The 22,487-nt window shown below is 52.8% G+C and overlaps 1 protein-coding gene across 6 annotated transcripts in view; it reads left to right on the top strand.

Moving 5' to 3' along the window:
• Positions 1–11,034: 11,034 nt before the first annotated feature.
• Positions 11,035–22,487, top strand: part of MAP4 (microtubule associated protein 4) — a 152,438-nt gene continuing 140,985 nt past the window's right edge. For 5 of the 6 annotated variants that reach the window (XM_077179421.1, XM_077179393.1, XM_077179312.1 and 2 more), the window contains exon 1: positions 11,035–11,191. The gene's annotated coding sequence lies outside the window, so the exon portion shown is untranslated. The remainder of the gene's footprint in view (positions 11,192–22,487) is intronic. The other variant, XM_077179258.1, reaches the window with a different exon arrangement.

Raw genomic sequence — 22,487 nt, 5'->3', positions numbered from 1 at the left:
TCAATTCCTTTTTATTTCCTCTCCTGTCTCTGTGCAGCTCCCCTGGAGCAGTCAGGGCTGGGCTGTGGCTGCTGGAGCAGGGCAGAGCCCAGGATTATGGCAAGGATTGGCTGGGGGGACATGGGGACACAGAGGGACACAGGGAGGGAATGGCCTCAGCTCTGCCCTGGGGGACACAGAGAGGAAATGGCCTCAGCTCTGCCCTGGGGGACACAGAGGGACACAGGGGCAGCAGTGAGGGGATCCTGGTGCTCCTGGGTGATCCTGAGGAGGGGATTCTGCCCCTCTGCCCCTCAGGTGAGACCCCACCTGCAGACCTGCCCCAACCCTGAGCCACCAGCACAGGGACCTGGAGCTGCTGCAGGGTTGGAGCCAGGCTGGGAGAGCTGGGAATGTTCCCCTGGAGAGGAGAAGGCTCCAGGGAGAGCTCAGAGCCCCTGGCAGGGCCTGAAGGGGCTCCAGGAGAGCTGGAGAGGGACTGGGGACAAGGGATGGAGGGACAGGACCCAGGGAATGGCTTTAGCTGAAGGAGGGTACATTTAGATTGTTTATTGAGAGGAAATTCTTTGCTGGGAGGGTGGACAGGCCCTGGCACAGGGTGCCCAGAGCAGCTGTGGCTGCCCCTGGATCCCTGGCAGTGCCCCAGGCCAGGCTGGACAGGGCTGGGAGCAGCCTGGGACAGTGGAAGTGTCCCTGCCATGGCAGGGGTGGCACTGGATGATCCTTGAGGTCCCTTCCAGCCCAGCCACTGTGGGGAGGAGAGGCTGGGAGCAGCAGTGCTGTGAGGCTGCAGAGCTCAGCTGCTGGAGCCCTGGTGGGACACAGCAAAGCTCATTCCAGCTGCTGTCCCCATCCTGTCCCCATGTGAGAACCCGAGCAGTTCCCTGATGTAACAAGCTCTGTTGCAAACCTGCACTCATTCATTAATGCTCAGGCTGCTCTTAGTCCATCCCCTCTTTAATGACTCCCTCTCACCAGTGCTTGTTTAGGATGACTGTGGGAAGGTTTTGAAACTAGATACAGGCTTGGCAAAACACTCATTATGGCTGTGGCTCATCTTCTCAACCCAGAAATTGCATCTTCCCCCAGTGCCCCAAATCTGCTTCCATTTGCTGAAGCAGCAATTTGACATTGAAGTCATTTGGTTCTTTTCAGTGGTTTCACATTTGACTTCTCAGGTTTCCTGAGAAATTTGTTGCAGATTTAATGTTTAATTGTGCTCTGGTAGGGTGACAGCTCGAGTTTAGCAAAAATCCTGCTAATGTTCAGATCTGGAATAATTTAATTCCCAAGCAGACGCTTTCCCAGAGGAATGGATTTATTTAGATACTAATTTTAGGGAAATGCTTGGGCTGGTTACAACCAGCACCACTCTGTCAGCATGTAAAGCTCTGTGCAGCGCGTTCCTGACACTTGTGACAAACTGATTATCCCTAATTCTCCCTTCCAAAGACTCCATGGCCAAGGAGAGGAGACAGCAGCCATGGGAGCCTGTTCTCAGAGGGAGGAGAATTAATTCACTGCCTTTGAAAACTGCTCTGAGGCCAACTCTGACAGAAGCCATCCATTAACGAGGAAAGGGAGCGATGTCCACATGGGACACGACTTCAAGCAGATTCCCTTCCCAAAACTGCCTCTGCAGAGAGAGATTAAAAGGCTCTCTGCTCCATGAAACCAAGCCCCGTGAAGGCTTCCAAGTGCTCTCCTAGCAGGATCTGGATGCTGTCCTGGCCTCATCTGGGTTCAGATGGGGTTTATAGAAGCCACAAGCACAGCCTGCAGGGTTTTCAGCTGAAACCCTGTTTTCTGCAGAATTTTAGTTAAAATCTTTTATCAGTGATTTAGTAACAGGCCTGGAAAGAACTGCACACAGCAAAGGCTGAACTCCAGCAGCTCTTCCATGGACTGTGGGTGCTCCTCTTGGAAGGAATGGCAGCCTGAAGGTCACCCTCAGGGACGTGCTGAGACACCTTAAATGCCTTGTCCCATCTGTCTGGGCACTAAATGACCCCACAGCATTCCAAACTCCCTGTTGCCTCTACAGCTTCTCCTGCTACCTCAGCTCAGGTTCAATCCACCCCACATGGGAGTGTTCACCTGGAGAGGAGAAGGCTCCAGGGAGAGCTCAGAGCCCCTGGCAGGGCCTGAAGGGGCTCCAGTAGAGCTGGAGAGGGACTGGGGACAAGGGATGGAGGGACAGGACCCAGGGAATGGCTTTAAACTGAAGGAGGGTACATTTAGATTGTTTATTGAGAGGAAATTCTTTGCTGGGAGGGGGTGAGGCCCTCCCACAGGCCCTCAGTGAGTCTGTGGCTCACAGACTGGGCAAGCCCAGAGCCTGGGCCAGCTGAGGACCTGAGGATTTTCTCCTGAGCAGAGACTGTACTGGGTGTCTCATTATGATGTGTAACGACCTTTGGGGACTGGCTTTAATTAGGGAAAGGATCCTTGAGTCATTCAGGCTCCCCAGCCACCATGGCCCCCATTTCACGTGGCATCCTGATGTCCTGAGGCTTCCTTTGTCTGTCACCTTCATCTCTCCCTGACACGAGTTAATTACCACAGAGCTCTCTGATCTTCACGACTCTCCTGTCATCTTCCCCTCTCCTTCTCCAGGAGCTTTTCCCAAGCTTGCTCTGCCTGTACCATGCCCTGTTCAATGCCTGATGCTGGCACTGAACACCTCTATTTATAGATGTCTTCAGCACTTATTTCTTTATCACCTACTTGGTGTGGCATTTCATGCCCTTCACTTTCCCAGCTGCCACAAACCTTCTTTACATCAGAGGATTTGGGAGTAGTTTGGACAAGGGGGGCTTTGATTCCTTCAGAGTTTGTTTTCTTCCCCTTAAAAGCAGTTTTTAATGCAGACACCACTCCACAGCTGAGTGCTGCTATTAGGGATTCATTCAGTTTACCAAAAACTTGAAAATAGCTGAATTGGGCTGCTTGGTTGCCTGGATCCTTGGCTGGTGGATGCTTCCAATTATAATCAATTCACAGAGGTGGGGGCCTAAATTTTCCTTAATTCCTGCCTGTCTGCTGCCCTGCTGTTTTCTGTGATAAATCCTCTTGGCTGCAAAAATTAAAATGCCAAGATAATACTTAAGATCAGTTGCCAACAGCCTCCTTTGCTGGGCCCTCAGACCTGCCTGCTCTCCCCAAAGGCTGTTTTATCTCTCAGAATGCTGGAAAGGGGCTGTCTCTCAGTCTTTTTGCTTCTGCCATTGCTCAGACTTTCTAGTTTTCTGCCTTTTTTGAATTTCATAGCCTGCCAAGATTTTTTTCCCCTTGGATTATCATTATTTTCCATGCTTTGTATAACAAGTTGTATTCCTATTCCAAGCAACTGCAGCACATTCACCCCCTCCCCCTTAAAGCCGCTCATTTTTGGGAGATGAATAAGAATTTAAATGGGAATTCTCCCCCACAGTACTGAGAGCTGCTGTCATTTCCCCCAGCTCTCATGTCTTAAAAGCAAGAGCAGAAAGAGATGTAGAGAAATCATGGCAGTTTGTGGCCTTTGAGCACAAGCTTTGGGTATTATTGGCCTTTTTTTCCTTCCTGCAATGATGGAATTTCACAATCAGGTCTCCAGGTCTGCTGTGGAGTCTCAAGGGAAGAAATCTCCTTCTAGAGCCTGTGTTTATGTTGTCTCTTCCAGAAAGCTGGGCTTTACCAACGTGGTGATTAAATTAGATGACAGATTGAGTTTCATCCTTCGGCATTTCCAGGCAACTTTTAATTCCCCGGTCAGCCAGCCTCTGGCTCAGCTGTAACTGGAGCAGCTCTGCTGCAGCCTGTGCTGCACTTGCACTGTGCTCCTTGGGACCCTTTCTGCAGTCACACCCTCACCCCAGCTGTCCCTCCCTTGTCCTCAGCCCAGCTTTGGATGGGAGACAGCTCCTCAGAGTTCCCTTCTCTGCCCCAGCCTCAGGGCTGAGCTGATTCACTTTGCTCTGCTCTGCTCTGCTCTGGCAGCAGGGGCTTGGGAGCAGAGGCAGGAAACTTCCGAGCCTGGAAAACCTTCCTGGTGAGGGGATTGGTGTGGAGGGTTCATGTTCCAGGGCTGTGGAGCTGTGTGGGATTCCTTACCTGGCACTGGAGCTGCCAGTCCAGCCCAGCACAAGCAGCTGGGGCTGAGGGGCTGCCAGGGACAGGAACCAGCTCTGGCTCCTCCAGGGGATCCAGAGGAGGCCACGGAGCTGCCCCGAGGGCTGGGCCCCTCTGCCCATGGCAGGGTTGGAATGGGATCATCCTCAAGGTCCCTTCCCAGCCAAACCAGGAATTCTCCACTCAAGCAGAGCTCTGCCCTTACTGCTGAGGTGACACTGCCTTTAATCCACACAGGCTTCTAGCCTGAAAAGGTGTTTTTCATGCAATTTCCCTGTGCTGCTCATATTTAAAGCTGTAGCATCTGCATGAAAGCCACACACCCTTTATTTGCATGCCTGGAGTGCTGAGTGTGCAGGACAGGGCCAGCAGTGGCTGCACAGCTCATGAGGAGCATCACTCGTGTCCTGCCCAGCACCCTTCACAGGCTACATGCAAATGGCCTGGCTGCTCAAACTGAAAATAAACAACAAAAAAATGCCCTGGAAATTCTTCAGGCAGCCCAAGTGCCCCCAGCCATCCCCATGGCCAGGGGAGCTTCATGGGAGTCAGGTTTCTAAAGGGGCATTTCCAAAATCTGGCCTGGGCACTACTGTACAGAGTGTCCTGACCTCTGCCAGGCTGGAGCAGGAGGAACACGGTGCCAGAGACTGAAGGGAAGGGAGATGAAGGGAGATGGAAATATTGGAACACGGATGAGTGATCAGGAAATTCATGGAGACAGCCCAGCCTTTGCAAAGGCAATTCCCACAGCACACTGCAAGATTCAGGAGAATTCACCAGAGCAGGAGGGACTCCTGTGGAAGAGAGGAGAGCATTTGGTGAGACACTGACAGATCAGCCACCTCAGGAGAGGTGAGAAATGATGTGATGGAACCAGAGCAAATTCTGAATGGCTAAGGGAAGTTGCAGCAGAAAGCTTCCGTTGTTTTATCTGTTGTAACATGAAAACAGAGGAATTAGAAGGCAGGACCACTCCCCTCTGTAAATTACAGCCCCGAGGAAGTGCTGTCCCTGGGTTAGGAGGACTCAGAAAGAAGTGGACTGCTGGGTCCCAGCATTGCCCAGAGTAGTCCTGAGGAGTGGTGTGAAAAGTGTGTGCTCTCAAAAGTCCTGTCCCAGAGCTCCCAGCAGCCCAGGAGGAGACTCAGCATGAGGAGATCACCCCCTGATTTGGGTTTGGCCTGGTCTGTGCCTGGCACAGCACCCCTGGCACAGCACCCCTGGCACAGCACCCCTGGCACAGCTGTCCCCACACACAGCCCCACACCAGATGTGGCCTTTGGTTGCCTTTCACAATTCCCTCCTTTTGTCCCAGCAGTGCCAGCAGGTCTCACAGCAGAGGCCTGGAAATCCTCTGGACATCATGTCCTTCATGTGAGCACCCTCAGGCCTCTCCTCCCAGCCTGCGGGTGAGTGGTCAGAACTTTCCCCTCTGCTGCTCTCTGCACCTGATCTTGTGCTTGCTCACCCAGGGAAGGAACAGTCAATAAAACCAGCCAGGCCCTGGTCCCTGACACACTGTCCTTGTCAGAGGAGGGAATGACTTGCACAAAACTTCTTGCAGACCCTCGGGCCTGGTGGAGAGGGCTCTTTGCAGATGGCTTTCCCCCAGAACAGTCTTCTGTCTCATCAGGCAGCTTTTGTCAGTCCTGGTTACATGCTCTGTCTAGTTCGGGCTGGGAGCTCCTCAGGGCCCAAAGACCTCTCACCCTCTCCTGTCCCCCAAGTGTCCTGTGCACCAGAAGCAGGACAGAAATAGCAAATCCCCATCCAAGTGATCAGGAGTAATTTGGGAGCTGCATTTTTCACACAGCAAGGAAGAAAACATCCATGGCTGCACCAGGGAGAGCTGCACTGAGTGGGGAATGTCACAATCCCCTCTGTCCCCCACTTGGGAGTTTGAGGAGAATAATTTGATTGAAAGGCAAATCCTTTAATCTGCAGATATAAATCAGCAGAGTGGCAGAATTGCTTAGGATGGAACATATCATATAGGGCATGTCCTGTATGTCTTTTCCCTTTAAACAACCACGGGCCCTCCAGCTGTTAACCTATTTATAAAAGGTAACTTAAGGCTACGCGCAAACTCCTGAGGACATTTCATTCTGTCATTACAGCACGGATTCTTCAGCCTCAGAATAACTGGGCTCGGTTTATGAAGGCCCAGGCTAGAGAAGAGATCAGCTCTGATAGCAACAGGCCTCTCCAGAGGAGCAGGATGAAGCCCTGCAGAAGGCCAGGCTGCCCTGTGCTTCCCAGGACTCTGCTTGGAGAAAGAGTGATGCAAATATCAGCTCCTGCATCCTGACAAGCCTCTGCAGGCTCTCCTCTTCCCACATGTGAAATCCCAAGCTCCTGTTCCCGAGCTGCAGGTGGGAAGTGTCCCAGGTCACCCACAGCAGGACCTGTGGTGCAGGACAGCAGCAGGAGCTGTGTTTTTTGGGACTACAGAGCTCTTGGCAGTGGAAGTCACTGCCCCAGCTTCAGTGCAGCTCCCAGCCACCTTCCTCCTCCTCTTCCTCCTTCTCTGGGGCCCCACACCAGGTTACAGCTGACGGAGAGATCCCTGATCAGGAGATCACGGGGTGTGCCAGCTGCAAGGCAAATCCCATGACCAGTCAGAGAGCCTTGACAGGTCTCTGGGATGGCAGGGATCCCTGGCCAAAATTCCATGCCTTCCATTGTGCTGGAGTCAGCTTTGATGAGCAGAACAGCCCTGTCTGGCTGGCAAATATCTGCCAGTGACCCACAATGCTTTTGTTGTCTCCAGAACAGCGTCCTGCCTCATTGCGTAGTTACCTTCTCCTTGCATCCCTGATCCACGATAGGGCAGTGATGAGACATTTGTTTTGTAAGAGTATTCAAATTCTCCAAGCTGCTCACAGACATTCACTTTCAAAAGTGAATGAGACGAAATTTCCTGAAGGTGAGAGTCTGTGGGTGCTGCTCCAAGTGTGGAGGCAATTCCACTCAAACCCTTTCCAGATCTGCTTCATGAGTTTTTCTCCTAGATAGAGTTCAGGTTCATTACTTACTGACTGCACTGCTGGGCACTCCTTTTTGGATGTGACCCCTGCACGGGCTCTGCTGCCTGTCTGAGATGAGTGAGAGATGTGAGGAGTGACAGCTCAGCCCCGGCAGTGCTGTTTCCCTGGAGCAGGGATGGACCCCAGAGCCTGGACAGACCTTGGAGCTCAGACAGACCTCAGAGCATGGACAGACCTCAGAGCCTGGACAGACCCCAGAGCCTGGACATACCTTAGAGCATGGACAGACCTCAGAGCATGGACAGACCTCGGAGCCCGGACAGACCCCAGAGCCTGGACAGACCCTGGAGCTCAGACAGACCCCAGAGCCTGGACAGACCCTGGAGCTCAGACAGACCCCAGAGCCTGGAGAGACCCCGGAGCCCGGACAGATCTCAGAGCCTGGACAGATCCTGGAGCTCAGACAGACCTCAGAGCCTGGAGAGACCCCGGAGCCCGGACAGATCTCAGAGCCTGGACAGATCCTGGAGCTCAGACAGACCCCAGAGCCCGGACAGACCCCGGATCCAGGCAGATCCTGCAGCGCTGCCCCTGTAGGCACCCACCACTCTGCTTTGAGCAGAGAATGATGAACTCTTGCCAAAGAGGCAAGAAAGGTGCCTGGTTCATTACTGCTTCTCTCCAACACTTGTGCTGTCAGTGCCCTGGGATCGCCTGTGTCACCCAGCGTCCTTCATTTGCACCGGCTCCCATCAAAGCGGTGACAAACGAGCATTCCCCAGACTGAGCTTTCCCTTTCCAGCTCTCCCAGTGCCCACAGGGGACTCACCCAGCACGGGCCAGGCCCACACTGAGAGCAGCCCCGGTGCTGGCTGCCCTACCTGCCCTGCTGGGCTAATGGGGCTGGCCAGGAGTGACTCCTTAGGGAGATGAGCTGGGCCCTTTCCCTTTTCCTCAGCCACTTTCCCTGTCTGGCCTGATGAAAGAGCAGAGCCATTGCCTAAACACCTTCTGTCCTGCCACCAACCCCACCAAACCAAATCCCCCCCTCTGCTGGGACAAGGACAGACACACCTGTGGCGTCTCACAGATCTTGTCTGCCTCCACCAAGGACATTGGCCCCTGCTGCCCTCCCTTCCAGGCCACATGGAGATGGGGAGGACTCAGAGTCTGGAAAAGCAAGTGGAAAGAAAACAGGTTATTTTCTTCAGAGGGACAAACAAAGATAAAGGAGATGCTTTGAATTTTTGCACAGGTGAAGTATGTGGGGAGGCAACAGAGTGTGGCCTGAGGTTGCTCCCAGGAAGCAGAGAACAGACATCAGATTAAACTAAACCAAGGAAGTTTCATATTAAACAGTGCCCTGGGAAGCTGTGCTAGGAATCCTTCCTTCCTTCCTTCCTTCCTTCCTTCCTTCCTTCCTTCCTTCCTTCCTTCCTTCCTTCCTTCCTTCCTTCCTTCCTTCCTTCCTTCCTGGCTTGGGTTGGGGGGGTCAGAAGCCCGTGTGCAATTCCGTAGGGATGCCTGGATTACAGTGGACAGCTGCCTGCTGCAATTTATACTTTACAATGGACACACCTGTGGCATTACAGGGCTCTACCTGCTCTGCTTTCTGATTTCAGGTATACCTGGCTGGGATTTGGGTGAGGTGCCAGAGCTGTGGTGTGACAGGGAGAAGCCTGGGCACACCGTGTCCTTAATCCACCAAAGGTTTGCTCCTGTGTGATCACTGTGCAGTGAAGGTCTGGCTTTGGGCTCTCAGGTTTTTCTTTTGGGGAATAAGTTCTAGGCTCAGAACTTAGAAGGAATGACCCAGAAGCTCTTTTTGAAGCCAAAAGTAGTCAGCCCAGTGGTCAGACACGTACTAATGTAACTCAGTAATTTTTGTTGTATTGTTGTGTTGTAACCCCTGCTTTTTGTTGTGTTACTGAGTCTGTTCCACAGACACAGGGAGCACTGTCCTGCTCTAGGGCTGGGGTGCACCCTGTCTCAGAGACAGGCAGCAGAAAGGCTCCAGAGGGGAAGAGAGGTGGATTTCCTAAGGAGAGAGGGATCTTTAAGTGTCTGATGATCAGGGTAGGCTGGGACAGCCCTGAAATTCAAACTGCTGCCTGACCCTCCCAAAGAGAGCCATCAGGATGCTATTTTATCTCGGAGCTTAAAAATAGCACATGGTACAAGCAGTTGTTATGGATCTGCCTTTCATCAGGACACGGGATTTCCCCTTACCGGCTCCAGCCCTGGAAAGGTACCCAGGCTTGGGAGGCTGGGAGAGGGGTGGGCAGAGGGTGCAGCTTAACCCTGCCTGGATGGGGTGTGCCCCCTCCCACTCTTCATGCCAAGGGTGTTTCCACCCTCCAGTGGCCAGACATGAGCCACACCTATTTTTGTTTTAATTTAGTCACTGTGCTTTGATTTGCTTATCTGGCAGGCCAGCGTGTCCCGTATTTTCATGATTTAGTAGTTCTGCAGCTCCCTCTGGGCAGATGGGTGACACAGAGCCCTCGGGACATGCAGGAGCTTGGCTGTCAACAGGCAGGGGACAGTGTCCCTCCCTGCCTGCTGCCTGGGTTCACTCCCAAAGCACGTTGTAATGGTTTCTCCCTGAAGAACGAGGCTGGATGTTCCTCCTGCGTGCTTGCTGTCACTGCACCAACCCAGCGTCACCTCACACTCGTCCCAGGGAGTTTCAGCCAAATGGTTTCACTCAGGGCAAACAATGGAGCTGACAGTGTGGTGGATGAGGGAACAGTTATGCATGAGGTGACAGTGGTGGTGGATGAACAGTGACTCGTGTCACCCACCTGGACTTGTGCAAAGTGTTCCACACTGTCCCACACCACGTCCTTGTCCCCAAACTGAGGGACAGGGATTTCCTGGGTGCAGCACTCGGTGGACGAGGAAGGGGCTGCATGGTCACACTCAGACTTGTGGTCACTGGCTCAGTGTCAGTGCAGAGCAGTGACAAGAGGGACACTCAGGGTTCGGGAGTTCCAGGACCTGAAGGGGCTCCAGGAGAGCTGCAGAGGGACTGGGGACAAGGGATGGAAGAACAGGACACAGGGAATGGCTTTAAAGTCAAGGGGGGTCGATGTGAGGGTGGGCAGTCCCTGGCACAGGGTGCCCAGAGCAGCTGTGGCTGCCCCTGGATCCCTGGCAGTGTCTCCCAGGCCAGGCTGGACAGGGCTTGGAGCAGCCTGGGACAGTGGAAGGTGTCCCTGCCATGGCAGGGGTGGCACTGGATGATCATTAAGGTTGGTTCCAACCTAAGCCAGTCTGTGATTCTGTGACTCTGCAGCTGTGCCTGCTGTAAAAACACATCCCTTCATCCGTCACCGTCCTGCTATCTACACTTCATCCCTTTATCCTGATTTCCTGCCCTCCTGCATGTGCAGAGGGCTGCCTTTCTGGGCCAGAAGGGCCACGGAGGATTAGGAGCAGCAGCACGAGTGGTCCCTGCTGTTCGGCCACCTGGAGGGGGCGGCTGGGCGCTCCATCTGTCCCTGGGCCCGGCTCTATCAGCAGCCTCCTTCAGCTCCCTCCCAGGCACGCATGCTGTGCCACACAGGCGTGCACACGCTCCCAGGGCTTCCTCTCCTGCTTTAAATATCGCCCTTTCCTGCCCACATCACCCTTCCCAAAGGTGGGATCTCCTTCATGCCCTCAGCCTTGTCACTTCAGCCGCGACCCTCAGCTCCCCTCAGCCGTTGCCCCCTCAGCCCCGTCCCCTCATCCCGGTCCTCCATCGCCGCCCCTTGGCCCCACCTCCGCCCCGCCCCCCACAACTGGCCCCGCCCCCACCCCCGCCCCGCGCCGCACCCAACCGCTCTGCCCGTTCACCGCAACGCCGCCTCCGCCCCGCGCGGCCGCGCGCCGCCTGCGCTGGCGCTGATTGGTCGGTGCCGGGCGCGGCGCGGCGCTGATTGGTCAGGCGGCGCGAGCCCCGCCCCCCCAGCCAGCAGGGTAGTGCGCTCGGCGCGCAGCCAGCGCGGCTCCGCTCCCCGCTCCTCCTCCCGCCGGGCCCGCAGGGGACAGCGACACTCGCCAGGCGCCTCCGTCCCGGCGCTGCCCCGCGCCCCCGCCGCTCGGTAAGGCCGCGGGGAGGGGGCTGCGGCCGGGGACAGGGCGCGGGGACACCGCGCTGCGGGCGCGGCGCCCTCCGACGCGGCGGAGGGGCGGCCCGGGCCGAGCGGGGGCTCCGGCCTCGCCGGTGTCTGGGGGGCCGGGGCCAGGCGGGCCGGGCCGGGGCGGGAGGTGGCCGGGGCTGCGGGGCTTGGGAGCCGCGCAGGGAGCGCCCGCATCATCCCCGAGCATCTCCCGGGGGAGCCGGCGGAGGGAGCGGGCGCTGCCGGGGCGCGGCTTTGTTGCTCGGGGGCAGCGGCGGGGTTGGGTGCGGGGGTCGGGGGGCCCCGGGCGTTGCCCGGCCTTGCTCCCGCAGGGTCCCTTCGGGCCCGGCTGCCCCGGGCACACGGAGCCGCGCGTTTCGCTCAAGGGCGGCGCAGCGGTTCCGTAGTTCTCCTCGGGACGGCTGGAAAGTTTCCGTGCCGCCTTCGCGCCCCGTGCTGCCCCGCTGGCCGCCCCGGGTCCCTCATTGCCGGCTTTATAAGGAGGGCGGCGGGCTCGCAGCGGCCGCGGGCTGGGGATGATGATGAGCATGGGCAGAGCGCGGCTCGGAGCGCTGGGTGTGGCGGGCCGGGATGCGCCAGGCTCCAGCCAGGCCTCTGCTCAGTCATCGCCCCGCAGCCCGGCCGCAAACCGAGCGGGGCCGCTTTCGGGATGAGCAAACTTCTCCTGCAGAGCTCGGCCGGGCTCGGGGTACAGGAATTAAACAAATGCTCGCCACGGCGCCATGCGGGGCTGCTGTTAATAAGTTTAAGCTCACGGCGGTGAAGTTTTGGGTTCTGCAGATGCTGTTCTGCTGCCAAAAGCTGCTTCTAAGTGTATCCTGGTAGTATGAGCGTTGTAGGCTCTGCCTCTCTTCGAGGGGTGTGTTAAAAGCCTGCTCTGTGAACATACTGAACCTGAATTTGGATGTTTAGTTCTCTTTTCTTTAGGTGGTTCTTGATCTCTCCTTCTTGGTTGTTCCCTCTCTTATTTCCTTCCCCTGATTCCTGTACGGATTTAGCAGATTAACCCATTGATTTTAGAGCTTTTAAAGAAGTTTTAATTTATTTTTCAAGCTGGAATCATCTATTCAGTGAACCACGTTCTTCCCAGTTTGCAATTCCAGCTGGAAGGCTTCTCGAATAATAATACAGTAGCCACCCAAGTCCTGCTCAGAGTTTCAGTGTGGAGTAACAAGCCTTGCTCAGGGCCTCCTCCTGCTCTTCGTGTGATGCTGCTGTAGCTTCATTTTGTAAACTGAAGGGACAGGACTGCACTGGAGTTTTACAGCTCCAAAGCTTCTTTTCTCCTTGCCAGGGCCTGATGTCCCATCTGGTATGTTTTGCTGGTATTGTATCCAAAAGGTGCTGTTGCAGCTTGATGAACTCCCCCTTTATTTGAGAAAGAGAGATTGTAACTCAGAATTATTCAGGTTGACAATACAGTTATGACAAAGGTGACATTGGCTGGACAGACCTGTCTGTCAAATTCACTTTAGGGGCTTTTGTTTGTTTTTCTTTGTGAGAAGCAATGACATTTCTGATTGTCCTTCCAGATGCATCTTGCAGGATTCACGGGCTCTTTTGAAGTTTTTAATTTTTTTATTCTTTTGTGCCTTCTTGCATCAGAAGAGATGGGCTTTTTCAGTTTGAAAAAGAGCTTAACTTACTTGCTGTTGCAACAGCAGCAATATCCTGTGTCTTTTGTTTTGTTTGGTAATAATTACATGTTAGTGACAAATAATAAGCTTGAAGCAGAATAGCTGATCTGTTTGTGACTGTGATTGTTGACTCTGAAGCTGAAGGCCGTGGATATTATTAAATCTGTTTTTATGTGTCTCTGCAGAAATGACATCAGGGAAAGATCAGATAATACAAAGAAGTGTCAGTGGTTTGAAGATGCCAGCCTGGGGAGTTCAGCTAGAGCCCAGTGTTGCCATGGGTACAGTTTGTGGGTCACCCTGGTTCCCCCCGAGCCCTCAGCTGATATTAGGAGAGGATTATGTCACTCCTGGCCTTAAAGAACAAACGGGGAGGCTGCTGGAGGACACTCATGGCAGCAGATCCTGGCTTTATCAGCTTGTTCCTCCAAGGCAGGGCTGTGCCAGGCACTGTCCTGTGCTGGCCACTGATGCCAGGCAGGCTCCCAGGAGTGGGGACACCGTGGCACACCAGGGCTCCTCTCTGCCAGCTGCAGCACATCTGGAGATCTGCTCCAACAAGCTGCCTGATTTGGCTGTGGGGAGCTCTGAAGGCTGTGGGTGCTGTGGGAAGTGATGAGAGCAGCCCTGTGTGGGTGAGCACTGCAGTGGCCAGGGGGTGAATAGTCCCACCAGAGGCTCCCAGCCCCTGCTGGAACCAACCTGGAGTTGCTCTGCTGAGTGTCATTTACAGGTGGCAGTACTGATTGTGAACTCTTCGGGCTCAGTGCACTCGTCTGTTCCCTCCCAGGGACACCAGGCAGTGGAAGGCAAGGTTTTAAGCAGCAGAGCATTGCCCAGACTGTTCTGTGATGATATCAAACACCCCCACGCCTCCAGCAGCCTGACAGCAGTGAGAACAGAAGCAAATTGGGTTTTGGAGGGGCAGAAGGTGAGGCTGAGTGGAGGCTGGGGCAGGGCTGGATTTCCAGCCTTAAGCTCGTTATGTGCAGTCTGAGGAGTGCTCACTTGGACCAGATGAATTACGTATTCCTGCTGGTAAAAGGGCTGACACAGCTGTAATTTCAGCCAATGGAGCTGTAATTATATTTGAGGTCCCAACCCCTGTAGTATTTTAGTGGTTGTCTGTCTTCCCTAGAAATAAATGAATCTGAGCCATTCAGTCCGCTCTGAGTTGTGGCAGAGTTCAGGTCTGGTTTTACACCCATTGCGTGTTCTTGCCCTTGTGCACCTCGGGCTTAAACTCACCTGCTGTTTGCTGAACCAGTGGTGTCTCCATTGCTCAGTCCTTGGGCTGCATTTGTCTCTCTGCACTGTGTCTTGATGTGCAAGCTTCCAAATTCTGACCTACACCAAAGTTATGACTCAGGGAAACCACTGGTCAGACAGGGTTTAGGTCTGTCAGGGTGAATTCAAGCTACTTGCAATTCAAATGAAAGTGATGGTTACTTGAAAGTGAAATAATGTGTGACTATGCCTTGGTTGGGCCAGAAAAAACCCAAATAATTTATTTTGCTAGGCCAGACATAGATTGGAAGATAAAATTCCAGCCTCCTCCGCTGAGAATGAAGAGTTCAAGGCGTGTTACTCATCGTGTTGTTGCGAGTCAGATTGCAGACAACAAAATTATAATTTGTGTAGGTACCTGTGCAGTTTCAAAGGCAAATTGAAGAAGCTGATAGTGCTCTGAAAGGCAGAGTTATTTCCTGGAACTCTGAGTTTATGCTTCCTGTCTCAAATGAAACAGATGAAACTCTTGCTTAGTCAAATGTCTGTGTCCACGGCTTCCTCGTGCTTTAACAGCAATTGAACTGATTATTTCTGTGCTTTCTTTCTTTCCTCCTTGAAGGCAAATGGAATTATAGCCAGCTGTAGATCAGAGCAGCCAGGGGTCTGTGATTACAGCCCGTGGGAGGGGGCAGAGAGCTCGAGCTGGAGCCACCAGAGCTGCATCATCTCCACAGGGTTCATCTCCAGGAGAAAGGGAGCAGGTCCTCTGGAGCAGATTCCTGGGAGATGGTGGAGAAGCTGGGCTGCCAGAGCAGGTAGGACCCCTGCATCCCGTGGGGGATTTCTCCTCCTACAGCTCACAAAGCAATTCCATGGCTTAGTGTTGCGCACAGGGGAAGGAATTTCTCGTGGGAAGAAAAGGTCAGTGAAATCAGTTGCTGTAGATGTTATGCAGATTTTAACTTGGTAGTGAGAAGAATGAAATACTTGTGGCTCACACTGGTGCCCTGTGTTGCTCTGGGTTCTTAATATTACGTTAGAAATCATTAAATATTAAATTTATTTAAAATTATTGGGAAATCTGACCCTGAAGGATTATGAGCAGACATTGGTGTGATGCTCTAGCACTCTTAAAAATTACATCAGGATAGTGCTGAGGATTTGCCCCAAACAAGATGAGCCTCGGACTCCTCGGAGTAAATTACTCATTTTTGTGTGTTGCCACAAGAGCCCATATTTTGGATGCTGGAGAACAAAACTTTTTGCAGTTGTTGCTGTAGAAAACAGGGGAGGCACCGAGTTAATAGGAAGTGTAGGTTACTCCCTGGATAAAAATGGCTGTGCATGTAAATGATGGTGTATTCCACCTCCAGAATGCACATTGTTCCCTGGAAATGTCTGCTGGGAGGGTGCTGGGTTATTTATTCTGTGCTCCCCTGGAGACAGGGAGGGAAGGGGCTGATTTCTTCCCTCTCTCTCAGTAAAGGCTTGCTGCTCCTTGCTGCTCTTTTAATCCTTGCCTTATTTTATTTTACTCCCTGCCTCTTAGAACTTTTCTCGGGTAGAGTGGCAACTGCTGAATGGGTAGTTCCTCCGGGGAGTAGCAAGATAGCAGCACTGAGATAAAGCTCACAGTGTCCCTGTGATTTGAACAAAACTGGCAGACAAAAACAAGAGTTGTAGTTGTGTTATCGAGGGAGGTTTGTGTAACACAACAGGCCCTGGATTAGCTTTCCTCGGCCAAGCTTGGATTTCCAGCCTCCTGGAGCTGGAGCTGCCCTTGTAAAGGGAGTTTAACACAGACAAGCACCGTGCTGAGGAGTGGCTGTGTGGGTGGGAGGAGGGTTCAGCCCCAGGTGTACCTGAGCAGGTGACAGGTGACGTGCCAGCCTCCTGGAGCTGTGGATTAAGGTGGGATGAGCAGCGTGCCCTGGCTTCGTGCTGGCTATCAGGCTACTCCAGGAGCTTCTGGGACAAGTATGCAGTTAATCACATCCATTAGCATGATTAAAATCCTGATTAGCCTGTGTCACTCACTCCCATTTTCCTCCTACACTTTGCCCTTTTTTATCCGGGGCGTTTGCAACTGTGAGCAGCAGTGAATGGATCCCAGGATTCTGGGCTTTGTGTTGGAACAAAGTTCCTCAGAAAGCTGCCCAGCTGCTGGCTGAAGAGAACATCTGAAAAATCAGCTCTTCACAGCTGGAGGAGCCTCAGCAGGACTGGGGGGGAATCCAGCTGAGCATGGAGTAGGCTGGTCTTGCTCACAGTCCATGCCTGGTGTGTCCTGACGCTTGGATTTTAACATCTCCATCCCTGTGTGCTGAGGAGCTGCTTGTGCTGGCTGGCACCTTGGGGCAGGGCTCCTCTGGCCTCCAGCAGCCAGGGCTGAATGGGCTGGAGAACAAGCCCAGGGATGGGATGATAGGGAAAAACAAGGCTGAAATTGAGGGTAGGGAAACTGCACATCAGCTGGTTGGATTTTGACTAGAAGTGGAAAAAAAGACAAAAAATGAGGTAATTGTGTGAATTCCTGTGTGCAAAAACTCTTTTTTAAAAACTTCACTGGTTGGGGAGATACTGTACATTCTCAAACTGGACCTTTTTGGAAAAGCCAACGTCTCTGAGCATTAGGTCATTCACTTCCAACACATTCCCGCCTGGGAGTGAGTCATTGTCTTTTGTAAAATTGTATTAGAGCTACATCATCCCCAAAAGCTGTTTTTCAGCTGAATTTAGGGTGTTGACACTCGCTCTAAACAAAGTAAAGCTATGGGAGCATTTATCAGAGCAATTTCCAAGTGTGTTTACATACTCTGGAGTTGTGACTCCTGAAGTGCTGGGGCTCAATTCATCCTCAGGAGTGGAAACCCTCAGCTCTCACTCTGAGGACTGGGGCAAATATCTCCATGGAACTTGAATGATGTTTGTGAAGTGCTTAAAATCCTCAGGAAGGGGCAGAGAAACATCCAGGTGCTTTTACCTGCTCTTACTGCTCCCTCCTCCCACGTGTTTCTTGCAGGGGCTGTGGTGTGTTGGCTCTTGGCTGGAGATACTCTGGCAGTTTGTCCTTCCAGGAGTTGATACTGAGGGTTTGTTTCCATATTATGACTTGATCTTCTCTAACAGAGCTCGTTTGAGGTTGCAGCCCTCCTCCACTTCATGCTTTCTCTCAGGTTGTTGTGGCAGAAGTTCAGTGCAGTGAAATGGGGCAGTGAGAAATGGGTCAGTGCTCAGGTGGGATTTCTGCAACTGATTTTAGAAGCTGCATCAATTCTGTTAAAGGGGAAGTAGAAACAGCTTCTTGGAGGAGGGGATGCCAAGCACTGAGCACACTGGCTTTGCTGGGGAAATTGTGGGGGGGAGATGCTGTCAGTGGGATGAGTAAGAGCTTGGGGTGAAAAATCCTTGGCCAGGTTTCATTGGAAAGGCTGAGGCTGCCAGGCACACCTGGATCCCAGAATGGTTGGAGCTGGCAGGAGATGACCCAGGCCAGCCCCCTGCCAGGGCAGGGTCCCCTGGGCTGTGTCCAGGTGGCTCTGGGATGTCCCCAGAGAGGAGACTCCAGCCCCCCTGGGCAGCTGTTCCAGGGCTCTGCCCCTGCATGGACAGAGGCTGTTCCTGCTGCTGGGCTGGAGCTGCTGTGCTTTGCTTTGTGCCACTGCTCCTGGTGCTGTCACTGAGCAGAGTCTGGCACCATCCCCATCTCCACAGGGCTCCCCTCAGGGGGAAAGGGTGGGTGTCCTCTGTGGGAGGTGGTGGGAAAGCTGGGCTGAGCAGAGCAGGCAGGACCCCTGCAGCCCAGGGGGATTTCTCCTGCAGCCTCTCCTCATCTGGGAAAGGATCCAGACCCCAATTCCAAATTCAGCGTTGCTGTGTTTGCTGTTAACTCCATTTCAGCTCATCAGAAAGGGACCTGAGTGCAGAGCTCAGTGAGGACAGGGCAGGAATGAAGCACGTGGAACTGCTCTGAGCAGGATGCAAATGCAGATCTGAAAGTTGTGCTTCACTGACACTTTCCTGTAACCCCCTCTGGAAAGCACTGGGTGTTTTCAAGCACCTGACTCTCAGGAGTTCAGATCTGCCTGGGTTTCAGGCTGACTCAGAGGAGGAGGTGGTGAGAGGAGTTCCCTGGCTTAGGCTGAGGGTCCCTGGGAGGTGCCCCTGGCAGTGCCATCTGCTGATGAAGCGACATCTGCTCAGGAAGTTCACCTGCTCCCTTCCCTGTGGGCAAGGACAGCTTGGTGCACACTCGAGGGCAAAATCAGCAATGAGGTGAAGGCAGCAATGATGTTGGATGTGAAATGCTGTTGGAAATACTGAGGAAAACCCAATTGTGAACAGCAGCTTAAAGAAAGTGTTTTTAAATGTCATTGTTGGTGCTGTTTATAGCAGTTCCAAGTGTTTAACTCCTGCCTGTGCCCTCACTGCTCTCTGCACCCAGGTTCCCTTTGTGGTGCACTGAAATGCTGTTAACACCAAACACAGCCCTGAATTTGCAATGTTAATTTTCCCTAGAATCCCAGAATGGTGTGGGTTGGAAGATCATCTCATTCTACCCCTGCCATGGGCAGGACCCCTTCACTGTCCCAGGCTGCTCCAAGCCTTGTCCAGCCTGGCCTTGGGCACTTCCAGGGCTGGGGATTTTGGTGGTGTTGATGAGGTGTGTTCCTCTGTGGGTTTTTTTTCTATTGAACTTCTCAGTTTCAGCCATTTCTCTGTTGCAACTTTATTCAGCTCTGGTTTTAAGGGAATCTCAGAAGTTTTTCTGCCGTCCATGGATACTTCCACTGCTGTTAATTAGGGGAAACTTCCAACCTGGGAGAGCAAGGACAAAAATCCCCAAGCAGCTCCAGCAGAGGCTCTGAATGAGGCTCTGCAGACAGGGGAGGCAGAGAATGAGACAAAGAACTGAGTCACCCTCTCTTCCTTCCTTTGGACTCTTGTGGTGGGAGGGAATCGTTTCTGTTTTAAGTCATAAATCTGAGCAATTAGCAACGGGGTTCTGGATGTTAATGGGTGCATCATTCAAACTCCTCACTTAGCAGGAGCTCTGGATTTAAGTGGGATAAATAAGCAGCAGTAAATGAACAGAGTGTGTGATGGGCTGGTGCTGGATTCCCTCTGGGATGCTGTGGCTGCCCAGCCTCAGCAGTGTGGATTTCACAGCTCTGAGTGCAGCCCCCAGCCCTGGGCCCAGCACAGGCAGGAGCTGGAGCTGCTGCTGAGAGCCCAGAGGAGGCTCCAGGGGGATCCCAGGGATGGAGCAGCTCTGCTGGGAGAGCTGGGAATGTTCCCCTGGAGAGGAGAAGCTTTGGGGTGAGCTCAGTGTGGCCTTCCAGGACCTCGAGGGGCTCCAGAAGAGCTGGAGAGGGACTGGGGACAAGGGATGGAGGGACAGGACACAGGGAATGGCTCCCAGTGCCAGAGGGCAGGGATGGATGGGAGATTGGGAATTGGGAATTCCTGGCTGGGCTGGAATTCCCAGAGCAGCTGTGGCTGCCCCTGGATCCCTGGCAGTGCCCAAGGCCAGGCTGGACAGGGCTGGGAGCACCTGGGACAGTGGGAGGTGTCCCTGCCATGGCAGGGGTGGCGCTGGGTGGGCTCTGAGGTCCCTTCCAGCCCAGTCCATCCTGGGTCTCTGATTCTGGGAGTGTTTGCTCAGCTCAGCAGCTGCTCTGGGTGCTGTGAGTGCTCCTGCCCAGGTCTGCAGGATGTGACCCCAGAGTGGAGGTTGGTTCCACCTCCATGGGCAGCGTCCTGCAGGATGATGGACACACCCTCAGGTGCATTCAGTCCCTTTGGGGTGCCATGCTGTGGGGTTGGCACACAGTGTCCATGGCAGGTGGTCCTGTGACACCACCCCAATGGGACTGCAGGGTGCTCTGGGTGGCTGGAGCTGCACTGGATATCACAAATTTGCATTTATACATGAAACTACAGTGTCTGTAATCTGCAGGGTTAATTTTTCCAGGATATCTTCATGCTTAAAGCATACATATTAATTTTCCTTAGGCTGTATTTTAACCTATTTAAGCATTTACGACATGAGAATTAAAGGATATTTCCATCTCGTGTTCTGAGGGCTGGATTTTCTTTAACTTGGGTTTTTTTTAGATAAAATGTACTTTTTTTTTTTTGCATTGGGATTTGGACAGAGCATGTAGGGCAATAGGATCAAGTGTCACATTGGGATTACATATTTGTCCTGGAGTGACCCTCTTAGGAGCTTGCATGGGTGTAATTGGTGAATGACTGGATTTATAGGGATGTATATCTGCATTAGCCCTGGTTTGATGGGACTCGAGCTGATTTGCTTTTGCTCCAAACTATTTTCAGCTTGGGGAATTCACTTTTAAGGAGGGATGCTATAATTTGCCTGTATTTTCCTTTAAAAGCAGTGGTGGTTTTGCCAGGATTTAATAGTTCTAAATATGAATGTAGAGCAGTGTTGCACAGCATTGTCTGCTGGCTGAAACCCAAATTTATCCCAAAAGCTGCAGATTTGAGACCTCTGGGTGTTAATGGTGTGGAAAAAAAACCCCTTTATCATTACCAACTTCCCAGGATTCTTTCATTGCACCAGCCACTGTCTTGTTCTTAGAACTGTAATAACTCTTTCACCCGTGCTGTTCTGCATTATTTTGGTGTATGTGTCCCTTAGCTGGCAGCTTCAGTGGGATTTCCCTCTCCTGGAAGGAATTGCCATGAATTTGAAGGCGTTGGGGAGCATCAAGGAAGCTCCTTGCACCTCCAAGCTGAGTTTTCTGCAGTGAAGGTTTTGAAATGAGCAGTAATTGCTGCTCCTGCTGACAGACTCTGCCCCTGGGCACATCCCTGTGTTCTGCTCTCTGGGCAGAGCCTGGCACCTAATTCTGCCTGCAGCCTGGGCTTCAGAGGGGTTTTCTGAGCCCCCTGCCCTGCTCGGTGCCACTGCAGCTCTGGGAGCCCTCAGGTGGTGCTGGAGGAGGGAGAGGCTGGGATTCACCAAGCCCTGCAGCTCCATTTGCATTTTTCCCTTCATTGCCCTGAGCTGTGTTTGTGCCACAGGTTTCTCTCTGCTCTCTGCCCAAAGCTCCCAGCTGCTGCTTTTTCTCCCATATTTGTTTGCTCAGATCCTCTTCTAGGCCATCTGAATGTATTCAGTGTAGGGTTGGTTTCTTTTTTTTTTTTTTTTTCCTACAAGGACCTTTTAAAAAGAAAAGGTGATTGGAGCACAGAGTTTGGCAACTGCTCCCAGAGATCCTGACTCTGGCTGGCATCAGCTGATGGTGTCTTGTTTAAACATACCACAGACTTGATGTTTTTTCCCCTTGGGGTTTGACTTCCTGTGATAAAAGGAGATTCCCTTTTAAAGCAGAGCTCTGTGGTTATATAATGAGAGAAGGAAATACTCCAAAAGTGACACTGGGAGAATAGAAAAGTTATTTTGGTGGCTGACCGTTGGACAGGAGAATAGGAAATTCGCTCAGGAGGGCATGGGTAACTCGAGTGCTCTTGGGAAAGTGAGAGGAGCACATTTAAGGAATGAGATGAGGGAGTGACCAGGGCAGAGCAGTGCAAGGAAGGTTGTGCTGGGGACAGAGCTGGGCAGTGCTCATCTAGGATTCCTCTTGCAGGATTCAACCCTTTCCAAACTGCTTTTCCTCTCCTCCATAAGCTGCTCCCAGGCAGAAGTTCCAGGTCTGACCCTCCAAGAGCTGTGCTGCCTTTGGCTGATGGATTTGAAGCCACGTGTAGAAGTTAATTTTGAATTTGTGCATGTGGCTTTGTCTCCAGGGGACTGACTAATTCCTCTGCTTCCCTGCCAGGAGTGCCAAGCCCTGTGCAGGAGCCAGGGTGAAAATTGCCTTTTTCTGCTGTTGCTGGGGTAAAGATGGCAGTTCCCAGAGCAGGCTGCTGTCCCTCAGCAGGGTTTTGGGGTAAAGATGGCAGTTCCCAGAGCAGGCTGCTGTCCCTCAGCTGGGTTTTGGGGTAAAGATGGCAGTTCCCAGAGCAGGCTGCTGTCCCTCAGCTGGGTTTTTGGGAGGCTGGGATACACTCTGGGGACCCCAGCTGGATTCTGGCAGGGAGTCACTGAGCTCCCTGAGCTTTCCTAGCTCCTGCCCCTGGAGTTCAGCGTCCCCCTGCACACGTTGCTCCTGCAGCTCTGAGCTCCCTGGGCATTTAAAATGGAATATTGATTTCCCTGGGCTGGGGTAGGCCCACAGAAACATGGAAAATGCCCACCATTCATCAAAATTAAGCTGGTTTTCGTGCTAGTCTGGGGTATGTTTATTTTTTCTAGTATGTAATTTATCTGTAGAATATTTTTTCAGCAGCCAGATATGCTGACTGTGCTTGTTAGGTTTCCCCAGTGAAATTCCCTGGCAAGCTTCACTTCTTCCAGG

Source organism: Agelaius phoeniceus, chromosome 1 (genome assembly GCF_051311805.1).
Source record: "Agelaius phoeniceus isolate bAgePho1 chromosome 1, bAgePho1.hap1, whole genome shotgun sequence".
NCBI lineage: Eukaryota > Metazoa > Chordata > Aves > Passeriformes > Icteridae > Agelaius > Agelaius phoeniceus.
The sequence above is the reverse complement of the archived record's forward strand: the minus strand, read 5'-3'. Positions and strand labels throughout refer to the sequence as shown.